At 50.5% G+C, this 22,427-nt stretch overlaps 1 protein-coding gene across 1 annotated transcript in view; it reads right to left on the bottom strand.

The window, feature by feature from the left end:
- The window catches only part of ZBTB17 (zinc finger and BTB domain containing 17), a 32,885-nt gene extending 10,802 nt beyond the window's left edge, over positions 1-22,083 (bottom strand). The window contains exons 1-2 of the mRNA XM_053898922.1: positions 21,953-22,083; positions 19,789-19,871 (exon numbers count right to left, since the gene is read on the bottom strand). The gene's annotated coding sequence lies outside the window, so the exon portion shown is untranslated. The remainder of the gene's footprint in view (positions 1-19,788; positions 19,872-21,952) is intronic.
- Positions 22,084-22,427: the final 344 nt, after the last annotated feature.

Genomic DNA, 22,427 nt, shown 5'->3' with positions numbered 1-22,427 from the left:
AGTGAGTACCAGAACACCCAGGACGATGGCTCTGTCCGGATGGCAGGAGGGGCAAGCAGAGGTCTTCTGAGACACTGAGAGCATTCCGTCTCTTTACTTGGACACACCTAGATGTATCATCTAAATCACACACACACAATCCATATACTTCCGTACGGTACCATTTCTCCAGAGTTGACACAATTTTCAGTAAGAAAAGAGAGAGGGACAGGTGCTACACTCAAGCCCGCAGAGATGGGGTTATTTCCAAGCACGCTCCTGGCCTCTCTCACTGGGTGTCCGTCAGGTTTCAGCGGACTCGAGTGGGGTGCACGGGGGGCTGGCCACGGCAAACACGGTCCCTCCCGTTCCCCCAGTTCCCAAACATCCGGAAGCAGATGAGGACATAAGAAGGGCTTCTCCTTGGGTGGTGAAATGCAAGAAATTCAACAAAACCTGGATCCCAGGTCCCCCCGCCCCCGCCCCCGCCCCCACCCATGACGAAATGGCATTCACGACGTCTCTTCAACACGCGCACGGCACCACCCGACCACCTGAGAACTAAGAACACGGCCGCTCTGAGAGTCAAGTTCTGCACTGCGGCCTCCGGGACTCCAGGAGGCGAGAGGCAGTTCAGCACCGCGGCGACAGGGCCTCTGGGATCGGGCCAGGTGGGACCCGAGTCCAGCTTCTGCCACCCACCACACCAGCCGTGCGTCTCCAGCAAAGCTCCTCCCCTGGCAAAACGGGGCCAGTGGGACCACTTCGACGTGTGTTACAGGCTTACAGGAGATAAACGTAAGCACAGCACCTGTACAGTGCCTGACATACGGTAAACACTCAGCAAACGAACGCTACCAGGAAAGAAAGATGCAAACTATGGCTGTATTTTTAGGTCGAAGATCGTATCAGATGGTTTCTACATATCCTTTTATGCTGGGTACCTTGGGTGCACCTGGTAACTATTTAGTGACTTGACCTTGTTAGGAAGTTGTAATCATAACCCATTATTCTTTCTAAAAGCAATCTGGTGGGGCGCCTGGGTGGCTCCGTCGGTTGAGCGTCCGACTTCAGCTCAGGTCACGATCTCGCGGTCTGTGAGTTCGAGCCCCGCGTCGGGCTCTGGGCTGATGGCTCAGAGCCTGGAGCCTGCTTCCGATTCTGTCTCCCTCTCTCTCTGCCCCTCCCCCGTTCATGCTCTCTCTCTGTCTCAAAAATAAATAAATGTCAAAAAAAAAAAAATTTAAAAAAATAAAAAAATTAAAAAAAAATAAAAGCAATCTGGAAAAATCCCAGAGCCCAATTAACATTAAGAGAGGGAGGGCGTGAAGGGAGGAGCACTGGGCAAGAACCATCCAGAGCTACTTTCTCTGTGGGGGAAGCACTTTATATTGAACAACTGCTCTGTTAAGCCCCACGGGTGCTGCCGGGTGAAGGCTGGAGCACCTGCCCACAGCTCTAAGTGGGTCCACACAGCACCGCCCCATCTCAGAGTCAAAGGGGCACCTGTCAAACATGAAATATTACCCGGGTTATTAGCAAGCACCGAACTGCACGCAGAGGGAAGCCATCAAGCCAGGAAACAACTGGCCTACCGCGAGGAGACGCTGGTCTTGATAAACAGCAGTCCCCAGCTCCCAGAACACAACGTGCCCGGTTGCAGGCCCGGACGTGACACAGCCGTGTCCTGTCCGGGGGCAGGTAAGAGGGATCACCCTTCAGCTTCCAGTCGCTCGGCATTCCAGATCTTCTAGAAACACAGGTAGATCCTGTCTACCGCTGAGCGCACACAAACTCAGGCCAAAGACACGGAAGTTCACAGCAGGCCAGCCTTGTACCTGTGAGACCTGCCGGCCCAGCCCGCCCACCCACCCACCCAGTGTGACGAGCTGTCCCTTTCCAGCACAACATGGCAGAGGGGCAGCTGCCAACAAAACCAGCTCTTCCGGCACCTTCCTCTTTGCCCAGCAAGGACGGCTCTGATATTAAGCTTGTGTTTCTCAAACTTTTAAAAATCAATTTCCCCTTTAGGGTAAACACACAAACGGCCTCGGCCCTTCCCAGCAGGCCCAGATTCTGATACTTCATCTTCCACTGGGTAATGGCCCCACTCTGAAAATCAACTGCTGCCGTCTACACGTTCCTACCAGCCAAGATTCAGTAGCATTTTCTTTGAAGTCTGTGTTACAAGAAAACCACAGATTTTTAAAACCCTAAAAATAACACCTAAATATAAAGTTAAATTGTACAACTGCCTCTGCTTTTCAAATTCTACAACCCCCATTATCTCGAACGCTTAACCACGCTTCTGAAGAGGGAACAGGCATCCCCTTCCCTGACCCCCGATGGAGCCCACCGCTCCAGGAATGTGGCCCGGTGGGAAGGTTGGCCGGCCCTGAGGAAAGGGCTGTCCCAGATCCCGGCGTGCCCATGCCAGTTCAGAATCCATCATGCTAGGACCTGCTCTGGGCACTCTTAAGAGCTTGACAGAGGGTGAGTTAAGGGCCTTGCTTCCAAAAAAGACAAAATCAGAATATGTGGGACTTGGTGGCACTTTACCATTCTCCCAACACGCCCCCCCGGCCCCTCCACCCCAATACTCCCTGAGCACTGACATAGCCTGAAACAAGGCTGCTACTTTGCCTGGTCTCCCCTGGTTTCATAAACTCACTGCTGGGTGGGACAGACGGACTTCCTCCTCACAGCTGTTGACAGCACTGACCCCAGGACCTTGGCATCACACGATTACAAATCAAGTCGGGGAAGAGGCCTGTACAGAGAGGTAGGTGATTCCTGGCCTTTTTTTTTTTTTTTTAATGTTTATTGATTTTGAGAGAGCATGCACACACGCAAGTGGGGGATGGGGATGGACAGAGAGAGGGAGACAGAGAATAGCAAGCAGGCTCCACGCTGTAAATGCACAGCCCGAACCCACAAACCACGAGCTCATGATCTGAGCTGAAATCAAGAGTCAGAAGCCCAACTGACTGAGCTGCCCAGGCGCCCCTATTCCTGGACTTTTTGAGTGTGACTAACTCAAGGTCAAATATTCCGAGGACCCTCATGAGATGATAATCGTACTTCCGGTGCTCGTCAACGGAGAAAATAATAGACAAAAACCACTATGAAAAATAATTTCCCTCCTACTAATCGCAACAGCATCTCTGTGCATTTGAGAGGTCGTAAGAATGAGAAATCTCCTTCAATATACAGAGAATCGGGGAGGGGGGAGCAATACAGCTGCGTGGCTACCTAACTATCACCTTCCCCTCTAAGGGTCCTCAGCCCCTAAATCGGGAAACAGACCCAGAGACAACAGCCTTTCACAGACACTGGAGGAGGGTCTGCTCTGTGCCTGTACTACATCAGAGCTACCAGGCCTCGGGGGAGGGCGGGTAATAAATATGATATACAATCTCACGTGTTAAGTGTTGTGAAGAAGGCGCAAGAAGATGAGGAGACAAGAGGCAGAGGCTGTTTCATATTTAAGAAAACAGTCAAGGAAGGCCTCTATGAGGAGGTGACGTTTAAGCCAAGACCTGAATGAAGTGGAAGGGAAAGCCACGTTGTTGCCGTGAAAGCCCAGGGACTGTTGCAGAAACAAGGAAGAGTAAACGCAAAGGCCCTGAGACAGGCATGACCTTGACAAAGGGGCTGGGCGCCTGGAAAGGAGGAAGCTGGGGGGGGGGGGGGTGGCACGGGGTGGGCAGTGGCAGAGGCGGAGATCACTCAGGTTGATCAGAGGCAAGTCGGGCTTTGGAGTTTCTTCTAAGTGCACTGGGGGGCCCCAGGGGACTGGGTGCAGAGAGGCGTGAAGGAGGCCGGAGGGGACAGAGGAACAGCAGGGAGAGGCAAGCAATGGAGGCCCCGCACCCAGGCAGGAGAGGCGGTGGGATCAGGAAGCTGTTTGGTAGAGACAACAGTCAGCTGATGCAGACGTGCCTGCCAGGAAAGAAAGGAGTCAAGGAGGACTCTAAATTGTCCTCTGAGAAACTGGCCGAGTGCTGGGGCCATTCCCTGAGGCGACGAGTGAGGCTGGTGTACCGGCTGACAAGGCCACAGGAGGGCCGGTGGTGACAGACACAGGACCAGGGCGGACCGGGGTCCCCATGGGAGCACATACTGGACAAAGAAGAGGAGACACCAGCAGATTCAGATCAAAGGATGTGCAAATGAATCCTGGCTCCCGTCTTGCCAGGGTGGCCTCAGGCAAGCTTCTCCGGGTTCTAGGCTGCTCACCCATTGACCAGGAAAGCCACACACCACTGTGCGGGCTAAAGACACAACACAGGGGTGCCTGGATGGTTCGGTCAGTTAAGCGTCCAACTCTTGGTTTTGGCTCAGGTCAAGATCTCGTGGTTTGTGAGTTCGAGCCCCGCGTCGGGCTCCGCGCTGACAGTGCGGAACCTGCTTGGGACTCTCTCTCTCTCTCCCTCTCTCTCTCTCTGCCCCTCCCCTGCTGGGCACTCGTACTCTCTCTCAAAAATAAACTTTAAAAAAGAGAGACAGAGAAATAACAGGTCATACTGCACAAATACAGGCAAAGGTAGAATCAAATATTACATCTTTTTTTTTTTAAAGTTTATTTATTTTGAGAGACAGAGACAGCATGAGTGGGGGGGGGGCAGAGACGGGGGAGAGAGAGAGGGAGAGAGGGAGGCAGAGAGGGAGGGAGAGAGGGAGGGAGAGAGGGAGGGAGGGAGGGAGAGAGGGAGGGAGGGAGGGAGGGAGAGAGGGAGGGAGGGAGGGAGGGAGGGAGGGAGGGAGAGAGGGAGAGAGGGAGAGAGGGAGGGAGAGAGGGAGGGAGGGAGGGAGAGGGAGAGAGGGAGGGAGAGAGGGAGGGAGAGGGAGGGAGAGGGAGGGAGAGGGAGGGAGAGAGGGGGGCAGAGAGAGAGAGAGAGAGAGAGAGAGAGGGAGAGAGAGGGAGAATCCCAAGCAGGCTCTGCACTGCCCACGCAGGGCTCAAACCCACAAAAACAGGAGATCATGACCTGAGCTGAAACCGAGAGTCAGACGCTCGACTAAGCCACCCAAGCACCCCATTTCTCTTAACACAGGTCTGTGACTGATACACAGTTGAACAAAAAGGGGAAAAAATGAATTAAAACAAACCAAACCAGGTTATCCCAAGCGAACCCCCTTTGCCACTGAGGCACGCGGCTCCTCTCCACAGCAGGGGGACAGAGAGGAGGGAGCCACGGCCTGGTCCAACGTGACAAAAGGGCACTCAGATCTCGGGCGTTGTGTCCGTGGGGCTTCAAACTTCCGCTGTGAGGCCTCTGTTACTGTGTCTCTTCGGCAGAAAGCCTGAGGCGGGTCGCCCACTGAGGTTAACACGGTTGGATTCGGGGGTCTAACCTTCACATGTGGTGGCCGAGGGGACAGCGTAGCAGACTTACACTTGAAACCAACCGCACAGGACTCCCCAGTGCAGGTGACCTGATGGGAGCTGGCGGCACCCGCCCCCCCCCCCCCCCCCCGGGAGCAAGGTCAGGCCTAGGCGCCCACCTTCAAGGACCTTTCACCAAGGAGAAGGTTCCAGACCCCGTCGCCATCCTCTGCTGAGTTCTGAAGGGGTGCCACAGGAGGATACGGTACCTGGTCGCAGCCAACAAGACACACGAACAAAGGCAAGAAGGGCGTTCAGAGAAGAGGACAGCACACCCAACGGGGTGCGTTCAGGAGAAAAACTGCTGCGCGGGCTCGGGACCGGGTGGGGGAGGGACAGCACACCTCAGCATCCCAAGAGAAACGACCGAGTGCAAAACGCGGTGAGAAATGCAGCTGGAGGGACAGGCCGGGGCCATGCCCCCACCATGCCAGGACCTCGCGTTCATGCCTGGCCGTCGGGAGCCTTGCCGGGGGTTTGAGCAAGAGGGGGCCACGGTGAGGTTCACATTTCTGAAAGGTCACTCTGGCTGCATCAGTATGGAGAACAGACTCAAAGAGGAAAAAGCAGTTAGAAAGTCCCACAGTGCTGGACCCTTGGGATGGGAAAAATGAGGCAATGTCACCCCCAGCTGGCACCAGGAGGGTGCACACATTCACGCGGACCTTTCAGGGCAACCCGTGCAAATGGCCTGCCCATTAAACGTTGTAACATCCTTTGAAAAATGTTAAGTACCTCTTCTCAGAGCGGCTCAAAGTCCCTTAACACACTCGGAACCTGACCCTTCCTAGGGGAAACGGGGCCGTGCGGTCTGTGCAAAACCATCAGCCCAGGCTGTGACATCCTAGCTCATCTGTCACCGGAAGCACAAGACACAGGGGAGGGGCCCTCGGAGGAGCAGGGCAAGGGCAGGAAGGAGCTCTACTTGCCAGGGCACATCCTTTCTGCATTCTCTTTTACCACTTCTAAATGTTAGCCATTAACAAAGTCAAACCAAGTAAAAAAAAAAAAGGAAGAAGGAAGGAAGGAGAAAGAAAGTGTCCACAATGCCTGAGCGCCTTCATTTCTCTTTACTATAAAACCTCTAAGACATTTTCTACGAGACCTGGTGACTCAAAACTTCTCAACGGGAAAACGTTTCTCATAGGGGAAATGGAAAATTATGGTAATTTGCACAACGAATGTGTCACCCGAGAAATCTTTATGAGCAGATATTCCTTACGGGGACAAAAGTGAAAATCCCCTAGAAGGGCAGCCGGCGGCCTTTGCCAGGTGCGGCCGAGCCGCTCGGACGCCGTGATGACCTTCCAGAGAGGCTCACACGCAGCTCTGCGCGCGGCCTCAGGGACTTGCCGGACCCCTGGCCCCAGTCACCCCCTCCTGCCTCGGCATCAAACCAAAGCGGGCCGAGCACCTCGGGTTCCTTTCTTGAAATGGGGATGATGAGGATACAAGTTCCCGCTGCACAACGCGGCTGCCGGCGACCATCATTCCAGCTGCACGTGAACCCACGCTAGCGATACCGAAGGAAAAAGAGGAATCTGATGCCATCTTCTTCTAAAAGATGTGAAATCTCACCAGGCCCCCATGAAATGAAAGACGACCAGGAAAAGGCCCTGCAAATGGCAGTGCTTGTGCCGCTCAACAGTAACCGAAACACAGGCTGCAGTGCTCATCCTTGACGGCAAAAGTCACCTACCTGCTCTCTGCAAAGAACACGATGATTCCGGAGGAACACCGGGGCTTTCATTGAGAAAGCAGGTAGAACATGACAATTCCAAAGGAAGGATCAGTTGTCCCATGATACTCGTCAGGGTTGGGACCCAAGCCAAAAGGAAAAAGGAAGTTGGGAGTGGATGTATTCGGACTTCAACGCAGCACGTGCATTTCACGTGACTTTTCCTTGGCTTGTCATCGCCTCACTAGGATTCGTGACTGCTAAGATCCCTTCTAGTGTGAAGACTTAATAAATGTTGAATAAATGCTTTCACCAATAAGACTGCCAGATGACAAATGGCATGCAAAGTATAACAGATACCAAGCGAGCGACAAAAATGAGACAGTAACCCAGCACTGAGAAGACTTTCATTTAAAACTTTCCCTATACGGGGCGCCCGGGTGGCTCAGTCGGTTAAGCGTCCGACTTTGGCTCAGGTCACGATCTCGCGGTCCATGAGTTCAAGCCCCGCGTCGGGCTCTGTGCTGACTGCTCAGAGCCTGGAGCCTGTTTCAGATTCTGTGTCTCCCTCTCTCTCTGACCCTCCCCCGTTCATGCTCTGTCTCTCTGTCTCAAAAATAAATAAACGTTAAAAAGAAAAAATTAAAAAAAAAAAAAAAAAACTTTCCCTATATTGGAGGACGCCTGGGTGGCTCAGTCTGTTGAGCATCTGACTTTGGCTCAGGCCATGAGTTTGCAGTTCGTGGGTTCGAGCCCTTCATCGGGCTCTGTGCTGTCAGTGCAGAACCTGCTTTGGATCCTCTGTCTTCCTCCCTCTCTGCTCCTCCCCCACTCACACTCTCCCTCTCAAAATTAAACATTTAAAAAAACAAAAACCTTCCCTGTATTGGAAATCTTGAGATGGACAAGAGCTACACAGGACATATATATTCGGATACAGAACTATGCACAGCAGAAGCCAGCACCAAACTGTCTACTTACTATTCCAGATAGTTGGTTCGACTAAAAATATTTTGTAAAACTTGACTGAGGAAAACTAAATGAGTACAAGGATATTTTAGAGGGCTATTTTGGGTTATGTTAGGCCTGGATAACAAGTGGTCAAGAACTCAATGTCTCCATTTCCAATGATTTTAAAAAAAAATTTTTTTTAATGTTTTTATTTATTTTTGAGACAGAGAGAGACAGAGCATGAGCAGGGGAGGGGCAGAGAGAGAGGGAGACACAGAATCCAAAGCAGGCTCCAGGCTCCGAGCTGTCAGCACAGAGCCCGACGTGGGGCTCGAACTCACAGAGTGTAAGATCATGACCTGAGCTGAAGTCGGCCACTTAACCGACTGAGCCACCCAGGCGCCCCTCCAATGGTTTTTTAAAACTGCTGTGCTCCTCAACTCCAGCTGCTAAAGGGCAGCTCTAGAACAGTTTCTGGACAACAGCCCTGGGAGGATTCAGGAAGCTCAGGGCCCCAGCGCTTGCCCTTGAACAAACAGCGCTGGCTGACCTCCAGCCCCTCGAATCCCCTCCACCTGCAACAGCCGTGAGTCAGCAGAGCTGCTGGAAGCCTTTTAACGACTGATTGACTCTCAAACCCTGGCGGTTTTTCAGCCAGTCGCTTTGGAGTGTGAGCTTCCGAGAGAAACTTGGAAAGCACCCTAGTTGCTGCCTGGTTCCTGTTTCCCGGTCCTAAGGCCTGAGAGAGACACAAACAGGTACAGAAAGAGAGCTTGCAGCAGCCCTGTAAGGTATGCAGACCAGCCCCAAGGGGCCACTTACTGGGGCCACAGTGGGGGAAGTCGGCACATACACTTAATTCTTAGAAGTATGGAAGACTGGTCAGCATTCTAAATGTTCTGTTCCTTTTTTTTTTTTTTTTTTTTTAAGAGTTTATTTTTATGTAATCTCTACATCCAACACGGGGCTCAAACTCACAACCCTGAGATCAAGAGTCACACGCACCACTGACCCAGGCCAGCCAGGTGCCCCTAAATGTTCTGTTTCATCCATTTTACCCTTATCTTCTAACTTCCCAAATGTAAATATAAATTAGGGGTGAATATTGGCAGCCTATGTTGTAAATAAGAGTTAACACTCTTGTTATACAAAAGGCTCCTCATACAAACAACAATGAAAACGTTATGTCCCCATAAAAGCTTGTGCACAAATGTTCACGGCAACATTACTTGTAATAGTCAAAAGGTGGAAACAACCCAAATGTCCGTCAACTGATGGATAAATAAAACGTGGTGTGTCCAGGCAATCGAATACTGGACAATAAAAAAGTAATGATAAAGGGGTGCCTGGGTGGCTCAGTCTGTTAAGACTCTGACTCGTGAGCTCAGCTCAGGTCTTGATCGCAGGGTCATGAGTTCAAGCCCCACGTTGGGCTCCACACTGGGCGTCGAGGTTACTTAAACAAAACAAAAAAGTAAAAATATATGCTACAACATGAATGAACCTGGAAAATATCATGCTAAATGAAGGCAGCCAAAAGACCACAAGTTACAGGATTCCATTCACATGAAATGCCCAGAACAGGCCTATCCATAAGGATAGATAATGACTGCCTACTAGGGCTTGGGGAGACAGAGGGAAACAAAGAGTGACTGGTAATGGGTTTCTTTCGAGATAATACAAATGTTCTGAAAATAGAGAGAGGTGATAGTTGTGCAACTCTGGGAATATACTGCAAGCCATTTACTTGTACACTTTTTTTTAATGTTTATTTTTGAGAGAGAGAGAGAGAGAAAGAGAGACACAGTGTGAGTGAGGGAGGGACAGAGACAGGGAGACACAGAATCCAAAGCAGGCTCCAGGCTCTGAGCTGTCAGCACAGAGCCCGATGTGGGGCTCAAACCCACGAGACGTGAGATCATGACCTGAGCCGAAGTCAGCTGCTTCACCAACTGAGCCACCCAGGCACCCCAATTCTATGCTTTAAATGGGTGCTGCATGGGTATCTCAATAAAGCTATTAAAAATTAATCAACAAGAAAAAAAAATCTCCCAACAGAAAAATGAGTCAAGGAAATGACGAGGCAATTCACAAAAGAAACACAGGTGGTCAATGTATTCTACACAGAAAAAAAGACGTTCAGCCTAATAAAGAAATATAAAGAAGTACGAGATACCACTTCCAGAACAGGGCGAGCAAAAATCTAAAAGACTGACAGTTTCCACTGTGGGCCAGGGCGTGTTCTCAGGATCATGAAATGGTACACTTTGTCTAGATGGCGGCCTGCTGATACCGATGCGAATTTTTAATGCATTCGTTGGTTGGGTAAAAACTAATGCTTGGATGTGAGTAGCTGATCAGAGACCCAATCGGATGGGGATTTCGCCCAGCTGGGAAAAACTGTGAGTCCCGGTAAAGGACTGCGGGTGGGACCGTGTGCCTGTGCCCGGAGAAAACAGCCTTGCTAATATGTAATCAGCTCCACCACGTGAAACAACTGGGAGGTTACCAAGATCACAGGCTCGTCATTTCCCGAGGGCAGCAGCACGTGGAGAAAATGCCGTCAAAGGGAATAACTGATAGCTGCTGTAGCTGCCTGCCTGCCTGCAGCGTGTTCCAGAATACATGCTACGTCATCACTACCCGCAGTAATCCCCAGAGAAGGGTGTTAATCTGATCACCCCCACTGTGCAGATAAGCAAATCAAGGCTCAGAGAGGTTGTCAGCTGACCCAGCTCTCACTGACACGCCCAGATTCAAGGCCAAGTCCATCATACTCTAAAGATGTGCTCTTTCCACTTCAGAAAAGGACAAAACCTCTGCAGACATGGAGTGCCAGCCTCAAAAGACCCTTAGTCTGTCCCCAAAGGGCAAATTCTGTCATTAATTGGCACTTACCAACTCCCTTTCCTTGTACTAATGAGTGTTACAAAACATCTTATGAAAACCCTTAGCGCACATCACTAAGTCTTAGTTCTAATCTCCGGTGTTTCCTGCTGCCAGAGGAAACACAAGATTAAAACTCAGAAACATCCTGATTTCTGGAAGCGTGGCACACCAAGTAACCAGGCCAAGTCTCACAGCAAACAACTACAAATGCTGAAGGAAAACTGTGAGACATTTTTTTTTAAATGCATCAAAGAACCGGCAAGTCAGTGAGGAACACTGAGAGGTCAAACAAAAGTCAGCAAAGGCTGGAATCCAGAGAGCAAGTGGAGCTTTGAGGGTGGGTATCGAAGGCACCTGCAGAACTGAGCGGGCTCAAGTTCTCTCTCCCTCCTAAGGAGGGAGGTCTCGTGTGAGAATCCTCCAGAATAAAGCTGGAGCCACATAGGATGATAAGTCAATGGAAAAACGGACTGCACAGAAACTGCCTATACCAAAATCTTGGCAGGTAAAATCCACCCCCCCCCCGAACTGGTAAACACTAGAAAGCCCCCAAATAAATGACAGCCCAAACTCACACATTACAAAAGATATACTTCAGGGAGACAAAAAGTGATCCCAGAATGAAAATATTAAATGCAAGAAAGAATGAGGACCAACTAAAGTAGTCAATAATAAGTGAGTGAATCCAAACAATACTGAACTAATGGCATCTTCCAAAATTGTAAAAAAAGAACTAAAATGTGCACCAATAGAATAAAAGGAGGGAGTGATGGGAATTAAAGTGTGCTAAGGTCCTTGATTGTTTGACAGTAGGCTGTGAAGACAGTGACTAAAGTTAGACTTTGGTGATTTATGTAAATTAGAAGATATACCATGTTCATGAAAGACTTGAACATCATAAAAATGCCAACTCTATCCAAATTGATATGGAATAAATTCAAAAACAATTCTAATAAAAGATCCCAACAACGTTTTATGGAATTTGACAAGCACAATCTAAAATGAAGATGGGGGCACCTGGGTGGCTCAGCTGGTTAAGCATCTGACTCTTAATCTTGGCTTAGGGTATTTGGCTCATGCTCCATGAGCTCAAGCCCCACATCAGGCTCTGTGCTGACAGCATGGAGTCTGCTTGAGAGTCTCTCCCCCGCCTTCCCCATTTGCACGTGCTCTCTCTCAAGATAAACGTTAAAAAATGAAATGAAATTAAAATGGAAGAGCAAAGGGCCAAGGCCCTACTAGGTTCCAAGAACTATCACATAAAAATTCAGCCATTAAGGCAGAATGATATTGGCACAGAGACGGAGAAGAGTAAAGAGCTCAGAAACAGATCCACGTTATCTGTGGACGTTGACGTATTAAGACGGTCAGTGGTCACATTTACAGAACCACATGAAAGGGATTCCCGCCCCCCCCCCCCCAATAAATAGTACTAGGACAATTTAGTCCATTTATATATGTTTTTTTGTTTTTTTTTAAAGGAGGGGAGCCCAGATGGCTCCGTTAAGCATCCAACTCTTGATTTGGGCTCAGGTCATGATCTCATGGTTGGTGGGATGCAGTCCCACGCTGGGTTCTGTGCTGGTGGCACCTCACACGTGTGTGCTCTCTCTCTCTCTCAAAATAAATAAACTGGAAAAAAAATTTTTTTTTAAATAAAAATTTGTGGCAGGGGGGGGGTGGCGCCTGGGTGACTCAGTCGGTTGAGCATCCGACTTCGGCTCAGGTCATGATCTCGTGGTTTGTGAGTTCGAGCCCCGTGTCAGGCTCTGTGCTGACAGCTCAGAGCCTAGAGCCTCTTTCAGATTCTGTCTCTCTCTCTCTGCCCCTCACCCACTCACACTCTATCTCTCCTTCAAAAATAAATAAACATTAAAAAAAAATTGGGGGGGGGGAGCATGGCTCAGACGGTTAAGCGTCCAACTTCAGCGTCCAACTTCAGAGGTCATGATCTCACAGGTTTGAGCCCCGCATCAGGTTCTGGGCCGACAGTTCAGAGCCTGGAGCCTGCTTTGGACTGACTGTGTGTCTGTCTCTCTCTCTCTCTCTCTCCCTCTCCCCCCCCCGCCCCTCCCCCACTCATGCTGTCTCTCTCAAAAATAAACATTAGAAAAATTTTAGGTGTGCCTGGGTGACTCAGCTGAGTGTCCGACTTTAGCTCAGGTCATGATCATGCTGCTTCTTGGGTTCCAGCCCCGCATCAGGCTCTGTGCCAACAGCTCAGATCTATGCCTCCCTCCTTCTCTCTGCCCCTCCCCAGCTCATGCACTCTCTCAAAAATGAATAAACATTTAAAAAGCTTAAAAGTTGTTTTAAATAAAATTTTTGAAAAAGGAAAAAAGAAATCAGCCCCCCATCTCATAGCATACACAAAAATAATTTTAAATGGACTAAAGACCGTAACGTAAAAGGCAAAATCAAAAAATGTTTGGACGACAACATACAGGGGAATATTTTTATAAAGTAGGAAGGAAGTTCTTAAAAGGAACAGAAAGCGCAAACCATAAAAGAAAAAAAAATGATAAACATTAAAATTAAGAATTTGTTAAAAAAAAAAAACACACACGGTGAAAAGCAACAAACAGGAGGAAACGGACAGGTACAACACATATAACCGAAAAAGGGTCAGTCTACAAAACAAAAACCAAAAACAAACAAGAAATCCATATACAATAAAAAGACAGGGGAGCCCGGGTGACTCAGTCGGTTGAGCGTCTGACTTCGGCTCAGGTCATGATCTCGTGGTTTGTGAGTTTGAGCCCCGCATTGGGCTCTGTGCCGACAGCTCAGAGCCTGGAGCCTGCTTCGGATTCTGTGTCTCCCTCTGTCTGTCCCTCCACTGCTTGTACTCTGTCTCTCACATTGTCTCAAAAATAAATAAACATTAATAAATAAAATGAAATAAAATCGACAACCCAGTAGAGAAATAAGCAAAAGATTTAAGCAGCTTTTTCACAGCAGCTGAAACCTGAATAAGTATACGAGGGACACCTGGCTGGCTCAGTCAGGCGAGCGCGTGCCTCTTACTCTCAGGGTCGTGAGTTCAAGCCCCACATTGGGCGTGGAACCTCGTTAAACAAGAATTTTCATAAGTATATGAAAAGATGCTTAGCCCACTAATAATCATGAAAATGCAAATCAAAACCACACAAGACATCATTCCCATCAGATTACTAGAAATTAAAAAAAAAATTTTTTTTAACGTTTATTTATTTTTGAGAGACAGAATGAGCAGGGGAGGAACAGAGAGAGAGGGAGACACAGAATGCAAAGCAGGCTCCAGACTCTGAGCTGTCAGCACAGAGCCTGACACGGGGCTTGAACCCATGAACCGTGAGATCATGGCCTGAGCTAAAGTCAGTTGCTTAACCCACTGAGCCACCCAGGTGCCCCAGATTACGAAAAATTTTTAGAGCCTAATAAAACCAGAGTTGGGAGGATGTGAAACAAACAGAATTTTCAGTTGAACTGTAAACGGGGGAAGGCACTTTGGAAACGTTACGCATTATTTGGTTGGACTGAAGGTCACACACCCTGAGATTCAGCCACACTCCTGAGGGTGCGCCCTGCAGAAGCTAAACGTGGGGGCCAGGAATGCTCACAGCAACACCGTCTCAGCAAAATACTCAACAACCCAGAAGTCCGCTAGCAAGAGAAAGGATAAGTAAATTCTCCTGCAAGGGAACTTTATCCGTGAAAGTGAAATAACAACTACAGGCAACATGCATCACTCTCAAGAACCCATATTAAGCCAACAATTTAAGAAACTAAAGAAAACAACATGATTATATTGAGTTCAAAACATGCAAAATGAGGGGTGCCTGGGTGGCTCATTCGGTTGAGTGTCAGACTTCGGCTCAGGTCACGATCTCGCAGTTGGTGAGTTCGAGCCCCGCGTCGGGCTCGGTGCTGCAAGCTCGGACCTGGAGCCTGCTTCCGATTCGGCGTCTCCCTTTCTCTCTGCCCCTCCCCTGCTCACGCGTGCGCGCGCTCGCTCTCTCTCCCTCTCTCTCAAAAAAATAAATAATAAAAACAAAACAAAAACATGCAAAATGAGACAACACATTGTTTAGCAATACAAACACACGTGGTTGAAACTGTAAAGAGAATGGTAAAAGCAAAACTGTGATGAGCTGGGGGCGGGGGCAGGACAGGATAGGATCAGGGAGGGGTGTTCCTAAGGTAACAAACGGTAACATTCTTATTTGTAAATTGAGCCATGGGTACATGGGTTTCTTTGTATCTATTCTTTATGCTGTATATATTTCTTTGTATCTACTCAATATTTAACAAAAAACAACTTACAAAATTAAACAATGTTCTTTCTGACTTTAAACAATGTTTTTGTTTTTTAATTTTATTTATTTTGAGAGAGGGAAAGAGAGGGCGAGCAGGGGAAGGGCAGAGAGAGACAGGGGGAGAGAGAGAATCCCAAGCAGGCTCCACACTGCCAGCACAGAGCCCCACGCGAGGCTCAAACCCACAAACCGTGAGATCATGACCTGAACCGAAACCAAGAGTCAGACGCTTAACCAACTGAGACACCCAGGCGCCCCTAAACAATGTTTCGAGGCATGAACTTGGGCAGCTGAGTTACAGTAAACCAGGAAAGTCCCTGACGGGGCCCCCCACTGCCAAGACTACCGAAATGAGACGTGCTGCACACCAGGCTCAGAGCGCCTGGAGAAACAGCTTCCCGCTGGGCACCAGCGCCTCCCATTCGGGACAGGAAAGTGGCTGCTTTGATTAATAACAGTTCCAGCATAGGAAGTGGTGTGGGTGGGGTGGGGGGAACAGGTTCTACTGCCAGACCTCTTATGACAAAAAACTGAGTGCTTTTTCTTTTTTTGGGGGGTGGGGGGTTCCAGTTTTACTGAGAAATAATTGACATACATCACTGGGTAAGTTTAACGTGTACAGCTCGTCTGAGTTGCCATATATGGTGACGTGTGATCACAACAGGTGCAGCTGACATCCTCCTTCTCACAGAGATACAAGAAAAATAAAGAGGGGCACCTGGGTGGCTCAGTTGGCTAAGGGGCTGACTCTTGGTTTCGGCTCAGGTCATGATCTCCCAGTTCGTGAGTTCAAGCCCTGAGTTGGGCTCTGTGCCGACAGTGTGGAGCCTGCTTGGGATTCATTCATTCATTCATTCTCTCTCTCTCTCTCTCTCTCTCTCTCTCTCTCTCTCTCTCCCTCCCTCCCTCTCTCTGCCCCTCCCCTGCTCGTGCTCTCTCTCTCTCAAAATAAGTAAACTTAAAAAAAAAAAAAGAAGGAAAACAATTTTCTCCTGTGATGAGGGCTCACAGGATCTACTCTCAACGGCCCCCCTTTTGTCACATGGCAGTATCAGCTGCAGTCATCAAAATGTCAGAGGAGGCTTCTGATGTTACCAGGAACCCACTGCACCTGCTTTCGGGGTGGTCCCGCCCTCAGCAGGAACCGCCGCCTCCGGGCCTCCGCAGGCGGCTGTTTAGACAGGAGTGAGCAACTCCCACTTCTAACCAGGCCCTCTGCCTCTTTCCTTGGAAGTTCAAGGCTTACATCTCTCCAGTTCCTGACAAGCAGGCTTGACTCCCCGAGCCCAGAGCCCAAGCCCCGGTTTTCCGCACGAATCCGTGGCGATTACAGCCCGGAGGTCTACTTTCACTGGCCCTTGGATGGGTAGCTACTGGTGGCAGGGGGACCCACGAGAGGGCCGGGTACCTGTGCCGACAGCGCACACGTCCGCAGCAAGTGCGGAAACCGCTCAGCAAACGCTTATGCTTCGACCTCTGTTATTTCAGTCATTTAGAAACCGTGGCCAGCAAAGGAAGGAGGGAGTGGTCTCCAGGACAACATGCTTTGTGCACACAAACGTATCTGGAGTTTTTCATTTTCTCTCGGGCTGGGTCCCTCCCTTTTGTGACCACCCGCGCAAGCACCATCCTTCGAGGAATTTCAGGACGGTAAAGAGCGAGCCACCTGGTCTTTTATGTGGCAAACTAGTAAAACCCTGAAGCCCCGCCCTCAGAGGCTGCCCTTCTACACGCAGGAGCTCAGTGTCTGTAAACAGAATCAAACCACTTGACGCTTACAAAATGGTCCTCCCTAGATACACAGAGACATATACATGCAGGCAATAGCTCTGGAAGGATCCACAGATACCATTAACAGTTCTCTGGGAGGGGAAATGGGTCAGGTATGGAAGGGTGACTCGCCTCCCCACAAGGCATTCTTTGGAACCTTCTGACTTTTGTACCTTGTACGTATTCCTATACCATTTTTTTTCTTCCTCAACTGTGCACGCTCTGTTTTGACCCTCTCAAGGGTCCTCTTCTCCTAACACATAATAACACCAGTTACCAATTACGGAGTCAGGGACCCGACTAAGCATTTCACATTCATCACCTCATCAATAATTCCAGCCAATAAAGTTACGTGTGAGGTCATCAGTATCCCCATTTTACAACGGGAGAAACTGAGGCTTGGAGAGACCAAGTATTTTGCCCAGAGGCACATCTAGTGGGTATAAGAACAAGGAAGAGTCCACGTATGTCTGACTTCTGACCAGTACCCGACACTGCAGGCTTCTAGCGGGAGACCATCTGGCCCCAGGAGATGTTTGGCAACGTCCGGAGTCATGTTTCATCATCACAGCTGGTGAGGTAGGTGAGTATTACAGGCGTCTATGGGTGGAGACCAGGGATGCCATAACCATCCCGAAGTGCACAGGACAGCTCACAACAAAGATTCACGCAGCTCTGAATGTCGAGAACACCAACATTGAGAAGGGGCTGCCTGGGCGACTTCGTCGGTTAAACATCCGACTTCGGCTCAGGACGTGAATCTTGTGGTGAGTTTGAGCCCCATGTCAGGCTCTGTGCTGACAGCTGGGAGCCTAGAGCCCGCTTCAGGGAAACAATTCTGTGTTTCCCTTTCCCTCTGCCCCTCCCCCACTCGCACTCTGTCTCTCTCACTCTCAAAAATAAATGAACATTAAAAAATAGAAATTGAAAAAAAAAAATCGAAGTTGAGAAACCATGCTCTACTAGAAAAAGACAGAGGAACTATCTTCTGACCTCAACTGTCAAATCTCACAGGTCACCATTTTATTTCGCACCCCTACTCCAGCCGGATACCAAATAAACCGTCAGGTTTCTCCTGTCTTCAGTCAATAGCATGCCAGCCCCACATCACGTTGGGGTTCTCTCCAACCCGACTGCTGGTTCCTCCCTAGCCAGCCAAGGCTGATCATTCATCCACCCAAGTATGTCTACTGAGCACCAGCTATGTGCCGGGGACCAGAAGAAACAAGCCCCGTCCCCGCCTGCACGATGCCAATGGGCCAACGGGGAGACGGAGAAACCTGGGATTATCCCGTGAGGTAGGAATGCATTGAGACATCAGTGCAGGATGCTAAGAAATCAAGAGGAGGAGCTCTACCCTCAGCTGGGGTGGGTGACCGGGCAGGGCCCAGAGAAGGCTTCCCAGCAGCATTTGCGCTTATGGGAATTCAACAGGCAGAGGCAATCCTTCCCTTCCCAAAGGACCCCTCGCCAGACCATTCAGAGTACGGTCTCTGAGAATCCACAGATGGACCCCTTTAATCAGAGAGCTTGGCAGAACTCCCACAGTGGTCGCTGATCCCCTCTGGACAATCGGGATAATTCCTGCCTTGAGTGAGGACACAACCCGGCTTCCCCACCGGGAATTCTCAAAACAATTCTGTGATGTAGGTACTGTTATCCCTATCTGACAGAGGAGGAAACTGAGGCACAGCAGTGACGTAACTGGCCCTCAGGATACAGAGCCACTAAACAGAGATTCACACCTAACACCAGAGTCCTCACCGCCTACGAGGGGAGCTTCACAAATGTCAATCCAAACACGTTGTTCAGTCTGATCTCCCCCCCATCTCAGCAGAGCCTTCCACCATCAGTCATCCTTCCCCTGGATCGCCTCACACTCGGGAATAGACCCCCGTAGTGTTCCTTGTGTTGTATGGTGATTACCCACACGGCTAAGAGCTCCTTGCTCCCAGGATCTAGTCTTCCCTAGCTAGCACCTGCCATGGCGTCTGACCTGGGCACAGGAAGCGCTGAATGCATTAACAAGCCAGGACTCCCTGTGCCCAAGCATGTCAACCCACCTGAAGCCAGAGCAGTCTGCCTTGGGGAGAACGCCCAGCCCTCTGTCACCAATACAGGGGACGTTCCCTCAGGCTGGGCCCAAGCCCCAGGGTCAGCAATCCAGTCACACAGGGACCAAGCAGGCTCCCTTAGCCAGCTTTCCCTCCAGCTTTGGGACAGTCATGATTCGTTCTTTGGTTGTACACCAGATGCTTATGTTTGGGGACATGCTGTACAAGAATACAGATCTTTAAACATGAGAACCTTAAAAGGAATGAACATGTGCTCCCCACTCTGTCTGCCAGATGGGGTGCAGACAATAATGGCAGGGGCTGGAGCGGCCAGCTTGGACCAGGAGACGGAGATCTGGGTTTGAGCAAGGAGAGCCACATGATCACTAGAACCCCATTTCCGGATACTTCACAGAACAGAGCAAGATGCCCTACCAACTCTGGACTGCCTACTTCTAGATTATCAAGAGGAGAGGAGTAAATTTCGAGTTTGTTTCAGCCACTGTATTTTGGGATTGCTTGGCTGTTGCATGTTAGGTTGTACTTGATTAAAACAAGGTGTGAGCATTTGCCCAGTGATTAACCTAGTCTGGTCTTCATTGGTAAACCACGAATGACAGCAACAATCTCCCAACCACACTCAGATACTGTCCTCACTGTACAGCTTGAAAGAAAAAGCTGCCTTGAAAGGGTGATTTGAATCGCGCTGAGCCTAGAGAAGAAGAAGGACGAGCGAGCTGACCTTCTGGTCTGTTTCATCCTTGAGCATTACCGACATACCTCAGATTTCCAAGGAGCCCAGGCTACTCTTTTCTGACAGTTTGCGTAAACTCCAGCTTGGCTCTCCTCCTCCAGCTCATCACCTGAATCAAAGACACCCAAGCAGAAAATCGGATGAGAACCTGCAAGGCACCTGCTCCCTAAAAGCCGCCCTTTTTCACTCATCCATGAAACACAGGCAAATTCAGAGCCCGGCACAAAGTCAGTCCTCCGTACAAGTTCGTTTGGATCATTATCGGCCTGCTGCGTGCCGGACCCTGTGCCGGCCACCCGGGACACAAAGATGAGTAAACCCTCTCCCAGCCCTCACACACCCCTACTTACCAGAAAGACATAACACAATGCTGAAAAGCAAGAGCAACAAGGCTGTGCCCAAGTTACCGCATTGCTACAGCATTAGCATCCCTCCGGGGGGTCTCAGACACTCTTGCTTTCCCATGAAATATACTCTTGCCCCAGGTGAGCACACCCACTCCCACAACCTTAGTGACTTTTGATGGAGGACGACTTCTGGCTTGCCACTGTATAGTCCCACCTGACTGTTCCACAGGCACCTGCGTTCAACATGTTCAAAACTAAACGTATCTTCCCTTCTCACAGCTACTCCCCGGCCTGTTCCCTATCACACTGAGTGGCACCACCACCTGTGGGTCACAAGTGTGAGGTCAGTCCCGACACCTCTCTGCCCCTAGGAGCCACAGACATAAATACGTGATTCTGATACTGCCCTGAAGGACGAAAAGCATAAAAGTTCTCCTTGCTCATCTACGTAACCACCGAGTTTTGCCAGTTCTCCAAAACCTCTCTCCCCACCCTCTGCCTCTAACCTAACTCAAGACCACCCTCATTTCTCACCTGGATTCTTCTAGCAGCCTCTTAACGGGTCTCCAGGCCTGCTCCCTTTAACGCCCCCTCCACATAAACAGGTGATCTTTCTAGTCCACCCATCTGATTCTTACGTGGCTTTCCATTAACCTAAAACTTAAGAGCCCTTAACTAGGTTCACAAGGTCCCACAGGACCAGACCACAGCCTGCTTCTTTAGTCCTACCTCTTGTCTCTGTCTCTAGGGCAGAGAACTCAATTCAGTTATGCCAGTAGCCCCTAAACTTTCTCACAAACCCCCGTCTTCAGGTGAGAATCCTCCCCCTTTTCTTGCATCCGTTAAGTCTCAGCTTCCAGGGAGAGAGAGCCTCCCTGGATCCGCCTAGACTGAGTGAGGTGCCTCTACTCGGTTTCCCGAGCAAGGAGAACTTTTGTGCTTTTTCTTCCTTCAGGGCAGTTTCAGAATCACGTATTTATGTCCACGGCTCCCACATGAGTCTCTGAGCTCTGGGCGATGACCACGAAACGAACAGTCACAACAACAAACACACACAGCATTTACGTTATGCTAGCAAGGGTTCTCCACACCTTGCACCTATTACCTTATTTAATCTTTAGAACAGCCCTAGGAGGCAGGTTTCATTACCATCTCTGCTTTAAGGATGAGGAAACCGGGGCAGACAGCGAGAACCTCACGTGTTTCAGGACACAGCCGGCAAGCACCGAGTCCGGATCCAAACCCCGGCGGCCTGGCTCCACAGTTGACACTTTCAACCACCCCACCAGGATCAAGTCTGTCTGGTGCACTCGCTCTAGCCTCACACCCTATCAGGTGCCTAGCCGCCGCGGGTGGAAGGAAGGAATGAATGAAATAATCCTGTACAGGGGCAGTGTGGACCTCCCACTCTGCCAACACCTCCTGGTCCGGCAAGCCCGTGCCCTCCTGCCCCCGACGCGCCGACGCGAGCGGCCCCGACACCGCGCCACGCTGCGGCCGCAGAACGACCACCCGCCACGGCGCGCGAGGTCAAGGGACGGTGACAGCCGGGCGGCGGGGGCGGAGATGCTACGAGCCGGGGTGTCACCCAAGCCGGGAGGCGATTCGCGCTCCCTCGCGGGAACTGCCGGTCCGCTCGCCCCCTCAGCGCCCGCTCGCCTGGCGGCTGCCCCGCACCCCCTTGCCCCGCGGGGTCGTCACCCCCCAATCCCGGTTCCCTTCCCCTTCCACTTCCCTCCCCTCCCCCACACAACCGTCCCCGGCGTCCCGCTGCGCCCCATCCTTCACCGCCTCCGCCCGGCTCCCGGGACTCCCCGGGCCGCGGGCGTCTGCTGGCCCTCACCTGCCATGTCCCGGACCCCACCGTAGAGGGAGGTGCATCACGGCCGCGAGAAGGCCGGGGACGGCACTTCAGAGCAGACAAAGGGCGCCGCCATGTCAGAGTCGGGCGGAACCGACCTCGCTGGCTTCCCGGCTGCAACTTCCGGCGCATGCGCAGCGCCCGCGCCGGCCGAGGACCGCGGACAGGCGCATGCGCCTACCTGCCCAGAAGTTCTGTATTACACAGTACTTCGGCACTTAGAATTGTCCTCATTGTAACCCTTCCTTGGTTTTCTGTTCCAAACATAACAGTAACAGCTTCTCCGCGTTCAGCGCTTACTGTGTGCCAGGCACTGTTAAGCGCTTTACGCGCATGATCTCCTTAAGTCTTCTCACTAACCGTGGGGTTAGGCTTTTTTCTCCCCCTTTTGAAGAAGAGAAAACGGAGGCCCAGGAAGGTTGAACGAATTGCCCATTGTCACGTATCTTACAAGTGG

Source organism: Panthera pardus, unplaced genomic scaffold (assembly GCF_024362965.1).
Source record: "Panthera pardus isolate Hobbes unplaced genomic scaffold, ASM2436296v1 HiC_scaffold_11, whole genome shotgun sequence".
NCBI classification, from domain to species: Eukaryota; Metazoa; Chordata; class Mammalia; order Carnivora; family Felidae; genus Panthera; species Panthera pardus.
This window is presented reverse-complemented; position numbering and strand designations above follow the sequence as displayed.